The 13,392-nt window shown below is 34.7% G+C and overlaps 1 protein-coding gene across 2 annotated transcripts in view; it reads left to right on the forward strand.

Annotated features, from left to right (window-relative positions):
• The window catches only part of LOC120632762 (clavesin-2-like), a 28,182-nt gene continuing 14,790 nt past the window's right edge, over positions 1 to 13,392 (forward strand). For both annotated transcript variants that reach the window (XM_039902753.1, XM_039902752.1), the window contains exon 1: positions 1 to 421. The gene's annotated coding sequence lies outside the window, so the exon portion shown is untranslated. The remainder of the gene's footprint in view (positions 422 to 13,392) is intronic.

Here is a 13,392-nt window from a genome sequence, read left to right on the forward strand (position 1 = left end):
CTCACTCCAGTGTAGCTGCGTGCGAGACAAGTTACCTCTTATACACTAACAACTTGACACAAAGTTAGGTTGTTTTCCTAAAATAAATATAGACCGTGAAAACCGTGAAATGAAAGTGACGCGTGCGCAAACGTAAATAGCAATTGCTAAAACTATAATCGGTAAAATCGAAACGTCAATGATCGGTAAAAAGTTGACAAAATTTACAGTGACTTTCAAAGCTATTTTCAAGAGACCGTGCATACCTTTATGATATTTTTTAGATAATTAATAACTTAATGTCTTGACAATTTTCCTACACATTTAAAAGAATTAATCGTAGTGCAGTTTATTTTATATATGAAGAAAATTGTGATTTGAGCCGCAATTGTGAAGGCATGCAGTTTAAACAGTGATTTATCGAGTTTTTAAAATAAACCGCGTAAGTAAATGGATATTTGGTATACTTAGTCTTTATTTAGAGTTATTTACAGATAAGCTCCGCGTTTATTTATGAAACACTTGATAGTAGTTCGTTTTTATACATGTTAACATGTTGTGCTATCGATGATATAAACTTGGTTGGTAGTTTTTTCGAAATAACAGAAATACATTGGAATTCCCATTCAAATCCCATTAATTTATAAATAAAGTCAATTAAACGATGTTTAGAAATATGATAACACTGAGATGGTGATAACAAAAAATATATATTGTTAGTATGGGCTTCTACGCAGATTAAAGGTTATTGAAGGTTAAAGAAATAGTGATTTACCGAGTTTTTCGGATAAATCTAAAAAAAAATGTAAATTTTTATTTCATTCAAATTTTATTTCACCAAATAATAAAGAAACATATCAGCAAATAAGCTTTATTTACGCTCTGCGAAGACATTGACGCACTTTATATTGGTTTCTGTTTTAATGAATAAAAACAATGAGTTTACCATTGTAAGCCGAAAAATGTTATTCACGAAATTGTGTTTTATGTTATAAGGTGCAAACCGAGTAAAAGTTATAATTAAGTTATGCAAACAAAGGTGTTCAGGTTATTATATTATGTTGGTGCTTGTTAAAATTTTCGAGATATCAAAACAAGAAGGTAATTGAATTACCTATACGACTGCCGACTAACGACTTTCCACACATCTGATATACGTACTCGTATATACAGTGGCGTTATGCACAGTGTATGCATATGGTATAAAGTGCAAAAAATCTCCAGTACCTACCTACTAGTTATAAATACTTATAGATAGGCTTTTTATAACTCTTACAATGCCTATCCTAAAGTTTTTTATAGCTCGTACTGGAGATTTTTATCATTTTTATTATCTACCCGCTTGGTGCATACCTATGGATATATATATATATATATATTTTTTTTAATTAACTATAAGTTAACCCTTGACTGCAATCTTACTTAGTGGTAATCGATGATGCAGTCTGAGATTGTAGCGTGCTAACCTGTTAGGGAGTATGGTAGTCAGCCCTAATAGATTAAATGTAATGGATACCTACATTTAAACCTGTAAAGTCTAACCTAACTGATATTATAAATGCGAATAAGAGTTTCTTTTCGAAGACGGGAGACGGGAGTCCCGTCGTGAGCACGATCCATGCAACTGGGTCGAAATATCAACAAATACAAAAATATTATCGTGGTATGTACCCGTTGTACTATATTTAAGAAATTGTGATTAACCACGAATATCTTAGTTTAAAAAAAGAGTTTCTTTGTTTGTTACGCTTTCACACCTGCCTAATACCTATCTACCTGCGATATTGCACAGACCTTGTTAGGGATAGATATAACAAAGGCTATGGGTACCTTTAATCCAGCAAAAGGGAAATTTATGTAAAAATAACTAAAGCTAGTTATACCTATTAGGAAAGCGGTATCGCTTTCATCCAGGAACAAGTACTGTTCCCGAGGGTTATAAAATATATTAAGTAATATAATAAGTAACCAGTAATATATTAAAAAAAAGCAATAGTGAGTTTGGTCATACAGCAATTTTTGTATTTAAAGAAGATAACTACGTATGGTACAGTTCTCGAAAACAATACACCCGAACGAAGCCGCGAGCATTTCTGGTTTATTACGTTAAAAGTTGCAAAGCAACATATAAATATTGATAAATTGATAATAATATTATCTAAAGGTCTAGAAGATATCTTTAAAAATACCCACTACATATATTGAATCGAAACACAAGGTATGGAGTCCGTTAACCTTCGATCGAGGTAATATTGATTCGATTAGTTAATGTTAACGCGAGGCTATATCGATTATTTTTACAATAACTCATCAATTTTTAGTCGATTGCCAAAAAATGGAGGGTAATGTTTTCATGGAGCGGGTGTATGTGAGTTTCTTTACTCTGCCGCTACTTCTAGATCATCATCATGACAACCTATTACCGGCGTAATACGGGGCACGGGTCTGCTCCCACAATGAGAAGGGGTTAAGGCCGTAGTCCACTACCTCACCCAGTGCGGACTCGTGGTGGTCTCCACACATCTTTGACAACATTGTGTTTCATGCATGCAGGTTTCCTCACTTTTCCTTCACCGTTTAAGCAAGTGACATTTTAATCCCTTAAAATAAATTAAATATAAATAATCTTAATTATAAATTTTAATTTTAAGTAGTATTACTACTAATCAATCTGTTGTAATTTTTCATTTATATTATTTTTTTCAATAATCTTTAGTTAAATACTTATTTAAGTTTTTAAATTGTGACCGGAGATAACAACGATAATGCTGTATACACCTATAATTGATTATTGTAATGGCACTGGACAGAATTTGTAATACTAAAACATATTTTTTTTTATGAATGTAGTTACAATTAATTGCTGGTGTGTCTTATGAATAAATAAATAAAACGCACATAGCTTAGAAAAGTTAGAGGTGCGTGCGTGCAAAGGTGTGTGGAGTCCACCAGTCCGCAATGGGCCAGCGTGGTGTACTACGGCCCTAAGCCCTTCGCATTGTGGGAGGAGATCCGGGCCCTGTAGTACGTCGGTAATGGGTTGTTATGATGATCCTTTACATATAACATATCGAGACCGCTATCTATCTTGATTTCAAAAATATATCAGAATCCATTTAGCCATTATAAAATTGGGATGCAGGTAATAATATTATTTCATTAATTTAGCTAACAAGCGTACCCAGCCCGCTTCGCCGGGCTAGATTTTGCTTTATTTTATTTAAACAATAAACTTACATCATTAAATTTTTAATGTAAGTCTCATAATATATTAAATCATTTATTTCTCTCCGTATTCATTCTCTCTATTCTCTTTTCGAGCGGGTGGAGATCATTATCTACACCCATGTACACCCAACAATAGAATATCATCATAGTAAATAAAAGCTGTATTTGACAGTTCCAAAATAGGAGTGCTCCGATTGTCACCAAACGTTACAGGATGACTCGCCAGGTCAACCCGGAGATTCCCTGAAAGTTTCATTGAAATCGGTCCAGCCGTTTCGGAGCCTATACGGAACATACCCACACACTTTCTCTTTTATATATATAGATAGATAGATAGTACATAATAATTAAAAAATGCTTTCATGTCACTCTCCGGCATACAAACTATCTATATGCAAAAATGACATCGATCCATTGTTTGGTTGCTGCCTGATCGACGGACAAACCAACAAGCACAGTATCATGTTTATGTTAATAGTAAGGATTGAAAAACATAATCGAAATTCGTTGCTCTATTAAACTTTCCATTCAGAAACATTTGAGTGTAACGGAAAATAACGGAATGGCTGCGAAGCCATGTTTTTTATTAATGGCGTAACAAATCTTAATTGGACTTTAGATTGTAAAGAATATTGACTATTGAGAATAATAGTTATATTATTATTATCTTTTTAATTATAAATCACTTTGTCTATCTGATAAAAAAAAATCCTTTATTTCGTTTCTTACATTGTAAATGATACATGTTGTGACGACCTCCTAACAAGCATCAAAATACCTGTGTCAGAAGGCCTTACTATTCCATAGCAAAAACAAGATAAAATAAAAATAAAACGATTGAGTATTGAAACAAAAAACTAATGTTTCCTCATCTGCGTAAGCTCGACCTTCCATCGTTCAGTTTTCTTGAAGCATTAGATTTTCAACTACTACCTCTCAGTTAAAACCACAGAGCTCACTGCGCCTTTCTTTTAGTACGATATCATATCTGTGGTTGGCCATTAACGGTTTCTTATTGCCCTAAACCCTTGTATTGGAATAATTTTGGTTAACATTGCGATTTCGTTTATTATAACCGGTTAAATTGAGTAACCATTTCAAGTTCGACTGTGTTCAATTAACAAAAATTTAAGTGTTAAAGTTTTGTAAGGCGCCGGAAATTACAAAAAGATGCCCTTTTTGTTAGTTTACCACTAGTCAACACACATTATTTAACCACTTTGTTTGCATTGATTGATTTGCAGAAGAAAAGCCAAAATTATTGCCAACAACCAAAGAATAGATTTAAGCTGCTTAAACATTTGGCGAATAAAGTTGCTTTTAAATTGCGTATTAATATACCGGATTTTTTTAGATAATGAAATCGTTCGCGTTTGCCAATGTCATTGCGGTTACTTAGAAAACGTTCAATCAATAAACCGGTTAAACAAAGAATATTTAACCGGTTACATACCAAAGCTTGGCGCTAAATTAAAACTAGTTCCGAGTCCTGCTTTGTACTCATACGACCGGTTGTACTTACCTATTTTTAATCAAGAGAGCGACTGGAAGCTGTTGAGGAATATTGGTGCTAAATGGAAAAGACTTATTGCGACTTACTACTTATGTCTTGCTGTGATGATTGATGAAATACACCGTCCATAAACCACCATCAGGTCTTCAGGATTCGTTGTATTTTTGTTGGTCCATTTTGTGAAGGGCAAAGTCCATCGGTGCTTTGAGCTATGTGCCCCACACACTGCCATTCTGTATATAACTCTGGTTCTTCTAAGGAGTTCACATTTCTGATTTGGTCACGTGGAGGTATATTTTAGGTGTAATTTTATGTCATTTATTAACTATCTCTTTTTTTGCTTCCTGTTTTTAATAACCTATTCTTTTTTCCCTCCAATTACTGCTCTGCTTAATGCTTTTAAAATTTCTACTATTGTAAATTAATTGCACTTTTTCGGCAATGTTTAGTGTAGGTATATAATTGTTAGTATACTTCTAGGTAATGACTGTTTTTGCCAAAATTAAAAAATAAATAGCTCCGAATCCTGTGCATTTCTTCGTATGCACACAGATTTTTCCCTTTTAACTTCGTCGACTATTATTATTCCTAACTAGCTTTACTTACATTCATTTGTACAAACTATAATCTACAGGTCATACTTAGTTTGAAATAAAGTTGTATATGACAATTACAGTTTTTACTACAACATTACAGACTTTAGTACCTGGTAACTAACTGTTTCCCTCAGGTCCCTCAATTTAGGAGTTGTTTAAGGTGCGGATAAGCCAATTTCGGCGTACGTAACTGCATAGTTCATCATCATTCATAGTTCATAGACAACCGAGTGGCGCAGTGGCCAGCGACCCTGCTTTCAGAGTCCGTGGGTCGTGGCTTCGATTCCCACAACTGGAAAATGTTTGTGTAATGAACATGAATGTTTTTCAGTGTCTGGGTGTTTATCTGTGTATTATAAGTATTTATGTGTATTATATTCATAAAAAAAATATATTCATCAGCTATCTTAGTACCCCTAACACAAGCTACGCTTACTTTGGGGCTAGATGGCGATGTGTGTATTGTCGTAGTATATTTATTTATTTATTATTTTCGAGCCATTACAGGGCACAGGTATAATGTGAAAATGAAAAGATGATTCCTGATGCTGTACTCGTTTATGTGCATAATTGTTTTTCGCATTAATATAAAAAAAGAAAAAAGCCGTTTTGTTGGCGCATCATATTTGCAGAGAATAAATATATTCTTTAAAAACACCAACGACCTCGAATGCCACTGGAACGTAAAATAAGAAAGAAATACTTTGTAAGTAGGTAATTAAGATATTTTTATAGCTTTGCAATAAAAATATAATAATATGCTACCTCGATGCACGTACAGAGTATGACGTAGGCGTGTACCATAACTGAAATGCACTTTTTATTGGTAAATTAAAAATAATTTCTCATAATAAGTTTTGATGGTATGGTTTTTTATGTTTATAGACAATACGGTGAGCCGATAATCTATTGCTATTCTTCTATTATGAAATATCAAATTTAACTATAAAAAAATGTAGAGTGTAATAAACAGCAATATGATTGGTTGGAAAGTGATGACCCAGTAGATATATCTATGTTATAGTGGTTACTAGGAAGTACTGGGCAAAAAATATAGGTAAGTAGATAACTAACATTGTAATGAAAATTCTATTGTATTTCTTCGCGTTTCTTGTGGTAACTATTAAGAACTTTTTATTCATATGACGACAGCTTATCGGTAGAAATCCAGAAAACATTACGGCGAGTAATAACTAAGCGATAAATTTGCTATTCTATTAACAATCTAATATTTATTTATTTTATTTATTTATATTGTTATTCTAACAATATCATTACAGAATATGTGAACCTAAAACGATAGTGTAGCTATTTAAAAAAATAATCTTAACATACTTACGCTATATCCTATGCTATTATATAATAATATATATCTATTGATAACGATATATCTTTATATACCTATATATATTTCTTGTGTGCGTGTTTGTCACTGAACTCCTCCTAGACGGCTGGACCGATTTAAATGAATTTTTCGGTATGTGTTTGGGTGGCACCCTGGATGGTTTAGATTCACAAATCAGCCGGACAGATGGCGCTGGGGTGAGCTAGTTATAATGTATATCCATTGATAACGATTGAGACACTGGGAGGTATTCTTGCACCGTTCGAGTCCATACGTATCGATACCGTATCGATTATGCAGTCGTATTAATATAAAAATACCCACCAACTGTCATTAACAATGGTTGTCAATCAAGATTAATTAAAATTATTATTTCTAAACTAGGTATGTACTAATTAAAAAATACTGAATTATCAGCAAATTTGTTAAAATAAGTATCTGGCATAAATCAAATTATAGTTATTTTAAGTCAAATTATTTATCCAATTTATAAAATTAATGTAACACTATTCTTATAAACTATTTATTAGAATAATACTATTAATACTATGGTACGAAAGTAACTTACTTTTATTACTACCAGCGATCGCTAACGGACAAAATACCTTACAAAATTTGTCCAAACTGCTCGTTTTCAACATAGAACTGCGACAGAGTTACCTTTCGAAATGTCCATAATATAACAAAGAAGCAAAAAAATCTCGATTCTATTGTGTTACTCTACTTTGAGTAAAGCACTGTGCACATTAAAACGGGATATTTTGCAACACTCAATCTATTATATTAGGAAATTTATTATAAAAGTGACAATTGGTAAAAGCGGTGTTAGCCCAGTGGGTAGGAGCTCGATTTTACTTTCAGGTGCCCGAGTTCGAATCCCAGCACGCACTTACTTTTAACTTTTCTAAGTTATGTGCGTTATAAGTAGTTAAAATATCACTTGCATCAACGGTGAAGGAAATTATCGTGAGGAAACCTGATCGCCCGAGAGTTCTTGAAAATGTTCTCGAAGGTGAGTGGAGTCTACCGATCTGGGCCAGCGTGGTGGACTACGGCCTTAACCCCTTCTCATTGTGGGGGGAGACCCGTGCCCTGTAGTGGACCAGTAATAGGTTGATGATGATGATGCGTACTACAAATGTTTTTTTGTTTGTTTGTTACCTACTCGTATATTCGGCTCAGCTTCAGCACAATTCTTGATAAAATCGAGGAGGAAGTGAGGAGAATAAAGAGATTAGGTATAAAGAAGATATATGGTAACATATTAGACGGTTATCCTACTAATCCCTATCCCTACTAATATTATAAATGTGAATGTAAGTTTGTTTGTTACGCTTTCACGCAAAAACTACGTAACCGATCCTCATGAAACTTTTTACACATATTCTTGGAAGTGTTAGAAGTAATATAGAATATTTTTTATCCCGCGATTAAGCTCAGTTCCTTTGGGAGGAGGGATGAAAGTGTTTGACGATTTTACACCACAATTCCGACAAATTATAACCGATTGAAATAATTATTTTTGTACTATAGAGATTATAATATGTATTTAATTTTGCCCAAACTTTGTGTAGATCTGATGAATGTGGTTGGAGATAGAGGACAGAACTCCTCAGCGGGCAGCAGCAAACCCTTCATTTAAGGGTTAACGATACTGAATACTTTAAATTCTTTTAGAACTACAAATAAATTGAATGCCACATCAAAAAACAAAATCAAACGCAGAAGAAGTCGCGGGCGACCGCTAGTATATAATATTATTAATGTCAAAGAGTGGATGTTTGTTACTCAATCACGGGAACGGATATAAAGTAGCCTATGTTATTTTTCATGTCAAATGTTTTTTGACATGAAAAATAACATAGGCTACTTTTTATCCTGATTTCTTGAAAAATTCCCGAGGGTAAATTGAAAACTTTTTACGAGCTAAGCCGCGGACAGACAGCTTTGAAATTTGGTACGCATGTCACCTATGCTATGAAAAAAGGACATGTACTTTCGAAACCGATCTGTGAAATAGTTCCCGTGGTAAGATTAAAAATTGTTAACGAGCGAAGCTTTAGACCCAATTCTGAAGTCCACGCAGACGAAGTCGCGGGCAGAAGCTAGTTTTTAATAAAATTGAGTTTCCTTGGAAAGATAGTAAGGTCAGTGTAGTAGGAAGAAGAAGTTGAAGGAGCACCGACTTCGGGACTCCTTCTAATTTCTGCATTTTGTATTGTCTCCTGGGAAGATTTTTTTAAGACGTAGAAAATTGTCCAAATCACGTATAAAATACGTTCAAGCAAGGTCTGGCGAACACGGACTGTGGCATATGGTTTTTAAATATATCTCCTGTAGAATTACAACAGTGTATCGCAACCATTATCAAATACCTCCCAAAATAGCATTTTTCATTAGGCTATATGGCAAAATACAGATAAATTATGTTGACCCTGATTACAGACAGTAACGAATAGCGTTATCTCGAACTACCAGCAACCTTGTTACCTTGTTAACTAATAATTTTATGCTAAACAATATTGGTGTTATTACGCAGTAGCCATATTTAATTACACGGCACTATGGGACATAGCGACTAAAAAACAATGATTGCCCAGTGGGTAGGGCTTCAGCTTCCCTTTTAGGGGGGACCGAGTTCGATCCCCGGCCTTTAACCTTTCGGAGTTATGTGCTTTTTTAACAATAAATTAACTTATGATACAACTGGTAAAGCGGTGATAGCCCAGAGGGTAGGAGCTCGACTTTACTTTCGAGGGGCTGAATTCGAATCCCAGCACGCACCTCGACACAGTTGTTGCGACACAGTTTATACTACTGCAACAGTTATCGTGGCACCATGTTTATTGTGTCAATTCTGTACCCTTACAAATATTCTGAATCTGAATAAAATTCTTGATAAAAGCGAGGAGGAAATGAGGAGAATAAAGAGATTTGGTATAAAGTACATAAGTAATGGAATGAAATGTGAAACCATTTGGCTATCACTGCTTATTGGTGTGCTATAATTCGCCCGCAATTCGCACGCGTCTAAAGAGTGAATTGTGTATGGTGAAACTTATTTTGCATGTGGTTTACTCAAGAGCTATTAAATAAATAATAAATAAATAAATATACTACGCCAATACACACATCACCATCTAGCCCCAAAGTAAGCGTAGCTTGTGTTATGGGTACTAAGATGACTGATGAATAATTATATGAATAATATACGTAAATACTTATAATATACAGATAAACACCCACTGAATAACATTCATGTTCATACACAAACATTTTCCAGCTCTGGGAATCGATCACACGGCCTTGGACTCAGAAAACAGGGTCGCTGCCCACTGCACCAGTCGGCTGTCAAATAGGTCTTTTGTAGGGAGTTCCAAAATCTACGGTCCTGGGCCGCTTGCTTCCAGCGACTCATTTGATGTCGTCTGCCCACCTCTTGCCGTTACCGCTGCCAGAGCCAGGCTGGCTGTGGTTGGTCTTTACTCATTACAAAGTTATGACAATAATCACCACGCTTGGCATACGGGTTGGTGATCGCAGTGCTGGTCCTTTCGCACTGGTAACGCTGCCCGTTACCAGTCAGTTGATTTTGGACCAGCTGGATAGAGAAGGTTATACCGCCATTGGTCGGTCGTCAGAGCCTCGTTGGTAAGGTTGACGGTTGGGGAGACCAGTGGCGTGGATACGGGGTATGCACACGGCATGCAGATGATACAAAATTAAGAAAATCTCCAGTACGAGTTATAAATACTTAAGGGTAGACTTTTTATAACTCTTACAATGCCCCGTTAATCTCGTACTGGAGATTTTCTTCATTTTATCATAATCATAATCATTTATTTGCAAAAAACATGTGAAATTATAGATGTTAAAAAAATTATACGGAACAATATTTTAGCCCATTTAGAGGCATGCAAATCTTAACTTAAAATAATTAAAAACATTCATAATTGGATTACGTCAATTATAATATAAATTAATTAATTACAATGTCAATTTTATGTCCGATGCTATATAATGACGCATGCGCATACCCGCTATGCGCGCCACTGGGGAAGACTGACTGGTACTAGTCCCCCCCCTTACACCCCGATCGGGAGATTGCTTATAAATATTCTTATATACTACTTCCATAATTTTTCGTATTCCGTTTACACGTTGCATGTTAAAGATACTCAATTGTTGCAACTAGAAACGGATCGTAAGCGACGGATTTCCCCTTGTATACCTTTTAGCATGCGTTTCTAAACTAATAATCAATCTTCTAAGCTCGACTAGCTTACACACGCCGGCGGCTTAGTTGACAGTGAGTGATTTCTATTGGTTTTAAATAAGAGTTCTTTTCCACTATTGGCTAAAATACGCAATTTGTGTGAAAGTACCATAATTTCAGCCAATAACATTTTGATGATAACAATTATGGCAATAGACTAACATGTTCTATAATGCTTGGCACAACCCTTCTTTCTAAAAGAGCATTAATATTTATTTTGTATGTTATTTTAAGAGGTAGACGGAACACGCTACTCCAAAGAGGGATAATGGGCTTTTTCATTGATGTTAGTGATAACTGATACAGTGGCGTGCTTACAGGGTATGCACTAAGCGGACAGATTATATAAAATGAAATAAAACTCCAGTACGAGTAATAAAAAATATTAGGATAGGCATTGTAAGAGTTATAAAAAGAAAACCCTGAAGTTTTTATAACTCGTACTGGAGATTTTCTTCATTTTATATCATCTGGATACCCTGTGCATATCATCCATGCACGCCACTGTAGCGATAAGGTGTTTTCTCGAGCAAGGGGATGGACAACGTTGATTTTCTAACTCCGCGCTGATACTGAATCCAATACCCCAATAATTATTTTTTTTGGTCGCCCTGAACTATGCGCAAACTTACTTTAAACCTTCTAAAAATATTGCAGGCTCACTTACATAACTGTAGTATCTATCTTTGAAACCCTTTTTATGAATGTTTTGCCGCCCGCATAACTTTCGTAAAAAGAAGAAGTATGAAATTTTCCACATAGTCTATATTGTTACAGTAAATTTATAAAGTGGGAAAATAATTAAACTTTTGATAACTATAAATTCATATTTGCCACATATTTATGTTCATGTCATTGAGTTGGAGGGAATTTTGATATAAAAACGACTGCATTATTGATGCACCGCAGTCCTACATGGACTCGAACGATGCAAATATACCTCCGGTGTCGTAGTCGTTTATGAATATAGAGAATGAGTACCTACAGAAGACTTTTTTTTAACTTTGCATAATAAATACATTAAATAAATAAAAAAATACCATTACACACACTACCACGTATTTGACGCACACACACGCATATATATTTATTCATTTTAATAATTTTTTGCATTATAATTTGCTTGACACTGACGGTGTTAATCTGCCTCGGCAAAATCTGTGATAATATGTAGCGATAAGGCCGCCAAATTGAATACTTTTTGTTATTTATAATTTTACTATATGTTTATGTGGTGTACAATAAAAGTGTATTCATTCATAATAAAAGTATATTCTCTGACAATAGAACCTTTATAATATCCAACCTTATTTTTGATTAATTATGCTTGAATTTTGCCCACCAAGGTAAGACGGGATTACTATTTATTTTTATATAGCCGTCTTACAATCGAGCCCCTGGACTCAGAAAGCAGGGTCGCTGCCCACTGAGCCAATCGGTCAAATCCAAATCAATCTAAATGTGCTAATGGGTTATCGGCACGTTTTTCGGTAGGGTTACAAGTTTTATTTATTTATTTATACACTTTATTTGTACATCACAAATAAAAAATAAAAAAACAATTGAAACCACAAAAATAAACATAAAAAGTAGGATACAAAGGGCGGCCTTATCGCTTAGTAGCCTCTTCCATGCAAACTTGGATTAGGAAAACCAAGAGAAACCGATTGGTGGGGTGTATTATTATTAAAGATGGTGATAACAAAAAACAAAAACTGGCTAAGTTTGTTGTGGGCTTAGACCAGGGCGCGTTTGAAACCCACCCTCCTAGCTTTAGATTTAGTTTTAAGTTAACGAATGCAGTTATCACCATCATAAGTGTCACATGTTAAATGTGTGAACGCTTCGTAAGTGCCTGTAATAAGGTCTACAATCTACATGAATAAAACATTTTTGAATTTTGAATTTGAATTTTGAATTTTATATATATACTTACGATCAATTATACAAGTTGGCAACTAGCCACGAAATCTTCATCTTCCACCAGACCTTATTTACTTTTGATTGGAGGAAGGGTTATGTGCCCGTGGCGCGGACTTGCGTATATCAACCGTGTCTAAGAGACGCAATTATTGTAATAGGTAGTTCATAGCGTCATTAGTTGTTGCTCAAGTCAAATGTGGAAGTAATTACAGGTCGTTACTGTGTTACTTCACAGTGTGTTTGCATTGCTCTGACGATTATGTCAATAACCTAACTAATGACAGGTTAACTTCATTACCTTTTTTTTTTATTCCATTACAATTTAGGCCTTGACTGCAATCTCACCAGGTTGGTGTGTGATGAAACAATCAAAGGTGGTAGCGGGCTAAACTGTTTGCCAAAGGGTATTAATTAATTAATTAATTTATATCCTTAGTATCCTTACAGCTAGCTACAACGTATACTAAGTCAAACATGACAAACAGACAAAAAACAGATGTACATTACAAAAAATATTATTTATCTCATCAGT

This window comes from Pararge aegeria, chromosome 20 (assembly GCF_905163445.1).
Source record: "Pararge aegeria chromosome 20, ilParAegt1.1, whole genome shotgun sequence".
In the NCBI taxonomy this organism is placed as follows: domain Eukaryota; kingdom Metazoa; phylum Arthropoda; class Insecta; order Lepidoptera; family Nymphalidae; genus Pararge; species Pararge aegeria.